The sequence below is a fragment of the Elephantulus edwardii genome, unplaced genomic scaffold (assembly GCF_000299155.1).
Source record: "Elephantulus edwardii isolate Elephantulus edwardi_28Jun2011 unplaced genomic scaffold, EleEdw1.0 scaffold00278, whole genome shotgun sequence".
Classification (NCBI taxonomy): Eukaryota; Metazoa; Chordata; class Mammalia; order Macroscelidea; family Macroscelididae; genus Elephantulus; species Elephantulus edwardii.
This window is the reverse complement of record NW_006400028.1, coordinates 2,681,859-2,688,285: the sequence shown is the minus strand read 5'-3', so window position 1 is coordinate 2,688,285 and position 6,427 is coordinate 2,681,859.

Here is a 6,427-nt window from a genome sequence, read left to right as displayed (position 1 = left end):
ATCTGAGTGGGCTAGGGAGCTCTGGTGGTATAGGCCACATCAGGTCACCCAAAGGCAGGAGCCTCTAACAGGTTGAAACCACCCTACCAGCCGCTCAGGAGGAGCAAGGGCTGTCTCCTCCTGTTGTCATTCACAGCCTCAGAAACCACACGGAGGGTCATTATGAGTCAAAACTGATTGGATAACAATGAGTTTGAGTTTTCTAAGAGGATAGTTTTAAGAACGTAATGAAGTAATCCACGTAGAGTATTAGAACAATGCCTGACACACAGATGTTCAACGTTGACTATGACTTCAATCATGCCCCTTCTAGTTTAAACCCTTCAATTGGTCCCCTAGCTAGAGCCTAGTTCAAGCTCCTCCATAGAACAGTTCAGACCTTCAGGTCCTAATCCTGGCCATCTAAGCAGAAGCAAAGCAGGGACCTGCAGGCATCCTGCAGGCTCACTCTCTCTGTGGGAGCACAGGAAACTAAAGGAGCCCAGAATCCCGCACATGCCTTCGAGGAGATGGAAAGAGTCCAGTGCCCGAAGCCTGTGGAGCCTGTCTGCTCAGCTCATCAACATTCACCCAGCCTTTCAGGCCCTCAATCGCTCAACATCCTTGAAAGCTATTTTGCTCCCGACCCCAGTGAAGCTCTGAAGACCCCAAGGCTGGTGGCACTTCGAATGCCCATTTGCCCAGAGTCCCTGTGTGTGCACACTCATGTGTCCACGTGTCTGTCCCACACGCCCACGGCCCCGCCTCCTCCCAGCTCCCGACGAGCCGACGAGCCGTCTGTGTGCCCAGGCTGAGCGGCCGCTGTTTACCCTGTTTCCAAACAATTCCCCTTCCCGCGCCAGCACCTCTGCCTCTCCCGTCTGTTTGCCCCTCGCCTCCTCCCGCTGTTGGGGCTGCCGCTGATGATGAAATTTGGCTTGCAAACACCCTCTTCCTCCCCTTCCTGGAGGCCTGGGAGAGGATTAAGCCGCTGGAGTCTGAAATCGGAAAGATCCCAGCTTCTGCTCCCCAGCACCTCCCCACGCCCCCTCCCCCTCCCCGCCCATGCAAAACCAGAAAATTAATCTCCCCTTCTGCCTGTGATACGGCGGGCTGCATTACAAGCTGGGCGTCGAGATAAAGCGGGGAACCGCGGGACGGCGGCCCAGCGCCTGGGCCTCGGGTGGGGCCGGTCGGGGAGATAAAGGCCTCCCAGGCCCATGAATTATTCACCGGCGCTGCCTCCTCCGGCTCGCCGGCCGCCCGGGGCGCTGAGATTGCGCCTTCCAGAGGGCCCCAGCTGGGATGGGAGGGGGTCTCTGAGGAGAAGCAGCCGACTGTGAAGGGGTGCCCCTATGGGTGGGGCGAGGGGCCTGTACTTAGCTTGGGCGGGGGCCAGGATGCAGCTCAGAGATCCAAGCGCCCTGCAGGGCCCACGGATGCCCAGGACCTGCAGACTCAGCCATGACCCCCAGGGTGCTCCTCATTTATGCACATTTAGACGAAAACACTATCGAGCATCTGAAATGGTCAGGTGTGGACCAGATCCAGGCACCACAGTCGGAGATGAGTCCTGCCTCACCATGCCGGCGTGCAGAGCTCCTACTGAGTGCGGTTCTGAGCACAGCGCCCTCACCAGGCTTGCCGTGTTCACCATCCTTCCCGCCACCCCATCCCAGAGAAGTCAGGACTGCCACCGCCCACTGGGAGACTTGGAGGTAGGCTGGCACAAATGCAGAGGGCCAAACACCTCCTACGAGGGTAGCCAATCCTCCAAAATAGACAAACCTAGGTTTTTTTCGTGCAGAAGGGAACAGGAGCACTGACGTTCCGATAGATTAACCGGAAGTTCCCTGGAAGAGGAAAAGCCCAGGGCACTCTGAGCATTTTGTTCCTCTCCTATCTCACCTTTTCTCAAAGACCCAGAATTTTAAAGCACTAAAGGGTCTCTCTCAGTGTCTCTGTTTCTCTCTACGTCTATCTGCATTTCTCTCTTCACCCCTCCCTACCTCCTAGTTATTGTGCACCCATTTGTTCTTTTTGTCTCTGCCTTGGCCGCTGATTTCTTCACATCTCTCTTGCTGTCTTTCTCTTTCTGAATACAGTATTTCTTTAAAGATCCTTCCCTTCCAAAGCTCCCCAGATGACCTGATGGAACACAAATGCGGGACTGTGATACAAGAAAGGTGGCCATTTATCAATCCCTCTGGCCCCTTTTTGTCAGGTTCTGCCAAGTGAGGATAGCTCTACAGAGTTTTCTGGGCTGGAACCTTTACAGGAATGGATTGCCAGGTCTTTCTCCTGCAGAGCCACCTAGTGGGTTTGATCAACCAACCTTTCTGTTAGTAGCTGAGGAAGAAAATAAAGACTTAGCATGGTCCTGAATATCAAACCTTAACGAAATGCAACAGTATCAGAAAAGAAGAATTTCCGCATCTACTGTCATATTCCCAGAGAGCCAGAGAGAGAGGTACTAGGACAGCATGAGAACCAAAGAGCCCCTTTCAGAACTGCAGAGGCAGGGATGGTAAGCACACTTGAGATCATTGATTCTTTTAGCAGATAGGGAGCCTCACTTTGGTAACCCAGCAAATAAGACACATTTACTGAGACCCAAAATTCAAGTTGGAAAGGAAGGGAGAGGAGTAGAGAGTGAAGAAGGGGCAAGATAAAAGAGGGGAGGAGGAAAGAGTAAGTTTCTGAGAATAGGAAGGCAGAAGCATGAGTGAGGAAAGCTGGGTGGAGGAGGAGAAGAGTATTAAAAGAATGAAAGAGAGAAGGGGAAGAGGAGAGCATAGGGTAGGGGAGAAAGGGTGGGAGTTGCAGAGAAATGGGGGGAGATAAGAAGAGCATTTGGAAAGTAAGGAGAGAAGATGAGGGTCTCTGTGGCAACGTGGAACCTGGAGTGGGGAGGGATTCACAAATAGGTCTCATCAGCGTTGGGTCCCCAGCTCCTTTCCACCACCTGCTAATTAACTCCTTAATTGTCTCTGCAATTGCTGAGCTGGCAGATGAAGTGGATACAAGACAGATTGGGGCGCGTGTGATTTCACGCATGGGGGAGCAGAGAAGAGCTGCCTGGAAGTCCCAGGGGGGCTTGTCTCCCCCTCCTGGGTCTTTGAGAGGCTGGAGGGTGCCTCTGAACCTAGAACAGATGGGGCCATCTGCAAAAGAAGCATCCATGGGGAATTTGGCCCCATCAGCATTTCAGGAATGATAATAATACTTGCCACTGTTGATAGAATACCTTCTACTTGCTAGGCACACACAGCCTAATTTTATGATTTGTGGAGAAATGTGAAGCTCAGACAGATTAAGTAACTTGCCCAGGATCACACAGCACTGGTATGACATGCTTGGATTTTAATTTGGATCCCTATGTTGCCAAGGCCCTGTGTGAGTCCTGGTTAGAAACTTCACATGGGAGGATATTATCTTCAAGTCTGTGTCCCTTTTAGCTCCAGAAAAGAGAGGATACTCAGGCCTAGGGGTTGCAGAAGACCAAAGACAAGGAAGGAAACATGGTCCAGAAGCTGAAAGGACACAGATGGAATCAGGACAACCTGGACAAGAGGTAGCTGGGCCCACAAAACTAGAAAGAAGCAATGAACACCAACCACAGTTTTTGGGTCACTCAAGAGTCATTTCCCCAAGGTCCTTTCAATGCTAACGTCACCTTTTCCTTATCCTTGCTCCACAAACCCTTGTCAGAACTGCTTTCCCCTTCTGCCATTCTATGCTGGCAGCCCTGACTCATCCTCGATTTTGTTCACAGCCTTTACATCTGAGTCAATTGCCAGCATGTTCATCTCCCCCTTGACACTGGGAGGTTTTGAGGGCAGGGCCTATGTCCTCAGGGTCTAATACAAGAGAAGCCTCCACAAAGTTTTGCTAAATGTGCAGGTGAGGGTGGGAGATGGTGGATTAACCCATCTCAGTGAAAATAAAACAGAAACAACAGCATGCGAGATTTAGGTTGTACATAATAAAGAACTTACTGAGTCTGAGGTCTGCAATGAAGACCTAAGGATTCTGACAGTGCAGGTTTTCAAAACTGACTGGTCTCACAAAATTAGGTTATAACAGGGCCAACCCCAGAATCTTAAGTCAGAGATTAAAATGCGACCACACTACAGGATCGGTATTTTTAAAAAAGCTTTCCAGGTGATTAAAAAAAAAAAATACAGACTTTGTTGAAAAACTGTCTTGTATTCTACCCTGATTTGGCTGGGCTGGTCACTTGAACACCAGATTCAAATATTTTTATCAATAGTTATTATTTGTTGATAATGTGTTTTATTTAAGTCTATGTGCTAAGCACTTTTCATTAATTCCATCCATTGCTTTAGATTTGATTCCCCCTCATAATGACCCTCAATTGGGTTTCTGAGGCTGTAAATCTTTACGGGAGGAGATTGCCCATCTTTGTGCTGCAGAGCAGCTGTGAGATTCAAAATGCTGGTCTTTCAGTTAGCAGTATAATTTGTAATGCACTACACACCCAGAGCTCCCATTTCACAGTTCTTGTAATCCTCAAACAACAATTCTGTGGCACAAGTTTTCTCCCCATTCTTATAGATGAGGAAGTTGAGGTTCAGGGAGGTCGAGTGACCTATCTGTGCTAATACATGGAAGGGAAAGTCTGGAAGTGGCAGATCGCCTGATTCACACCTCAATCTTCCCCCAAACTCCTCTTGGGGCTGCTGCTTGGCCCCCTCAGTCCTCTGCTGCCTGCCTCCACCTCACCTCATCACCTTCCCTCCACCCCCGCTGCTCCCTCAGTAACATCCCAGGTGACTGAAGCAATTTGCAGCCATTTGAAGAGGCACCATGTGTCACTCAGCTTGCCAGGGTAGGGAGGTGGGGGAATTTCAGATGCTTCAAGACAGTGCCTCCTCCCCCTGAGGACATTTAGGCTTTAGAACCAGGCTCTTCCTGATGCCCCCCATTCCCAGGTCTTTGCTTGGGAACCTTGTAGCATGAATCTCTGATCTCAAATACCCCTTGGGTTGTTTCTAAGTATCTGGGAGAGTCCTGCCACCCAGTGGCTACCCAGAGACACGGCAGCTCCCTGCATCGTTGGTTCTGCTGGACAGCTCCACAACCCTAGATTAGAATTTCTTCTTTTTTGCTGTTCCATGCCCAGACCCTAATGAAACAATACCACCCTTCCACCCCACATTCTCTCTAGGTCTCTCAAACTCCTTGCTCTCCTTGTTATGTGTGTCTGTGCCCGACCCCTCACAACTTGTCATCCAACTTCAGTGTGCCTCATCACATGTTTTCTCCTACCCTCCCTTTCCATCATCCTTAAGAACACACTTCTCACCCCTCTTCTCTTTCCTAGGGCTGCACCTTCCTGCACGTGGAGCAAAGGAGCTGCTAGAGATAGAATTCTGGTCCCCACACCCCCTCCTCATCATCTAACACCATCAGACCACAACAGCCTCTGTGCTAAGAGCCCCTAATGAGCATCAGCAAATTAACAACTTCCCCTTGATTGCTCCTTCTCTGTTAATTGGATCGGGAGGGGCCCCCAAGTCTTCTCAGAGAGGAGGAGGAGGGATGGAGAGAGGTGAGAGCTACAGAAGCAGTGCCCCAGCCTGGGTTCAGTGCTCAGACTCCTGCTTCACCCCTCAGTCCAGCTCCCCCTTTAATCCTTTCCTCACCTTGTCCCTCCCCTCTCTCAATCCCTTGTACCATCTCCCTATTTCTCTCCAAATTCCTTAGCCTCTGGTTATTTCTCCCTCCTTCTCCCAGTTCCTTTGAGATTTGAGGTTGAAGGGCTGCAAAGATGCCCCCCCACAAGATGTCCCCCACCTCAGAGCCACAGTAACGAGGTCTAAGTACACGTGTGATTGTCACATGTAAGAGGGAAACGGGGATAAGAACAGGTGAATATGTGTAAGCCCAAGAGTGTTTCCTGAGTGTGCCAGACCTCTGGGATGTGTGGATGTCTGTGCTGTGCGTCTGGCTGTGAGTGGTGTCGTGTGACTCTGGCCTGTATATGTGTTTCCACACGGCCAAGTGCTCAAATCAGTCAAGTGTGACTCTGATCTTGCGTGTATGTGTGTGTGTGTATGTATGTGCGCGCTCGCCACCAGAGGAAGCAGCAGCTGAGAGGCAGGAGCATCGATCCAAAGGAGACAGCGCGGGGAGGGGGACGCTGGGGGCAGACACCCTCTCTCCCGCGCGCACACACACACGCGCGCACACACACCCCACACACAGTCACACACAAGCCATAGGGCTTTAGAGGCAGGTAGAAGGCCCAGGACCAGAGGGGAGGCAGAGCACCCGGGAGAGGGGGCGAGCCGGCGGAGGAAACCCTCGGTCCCGCTCCTCGGCCCGGGGGCCCCGCGCGCACACCGGCCCAGAGACACCCTCGCAGACACTCGTAGGCGCGCACGCGCACCCTCTCCCCTCCCCCTCCCTCCCGCCGCCTCCC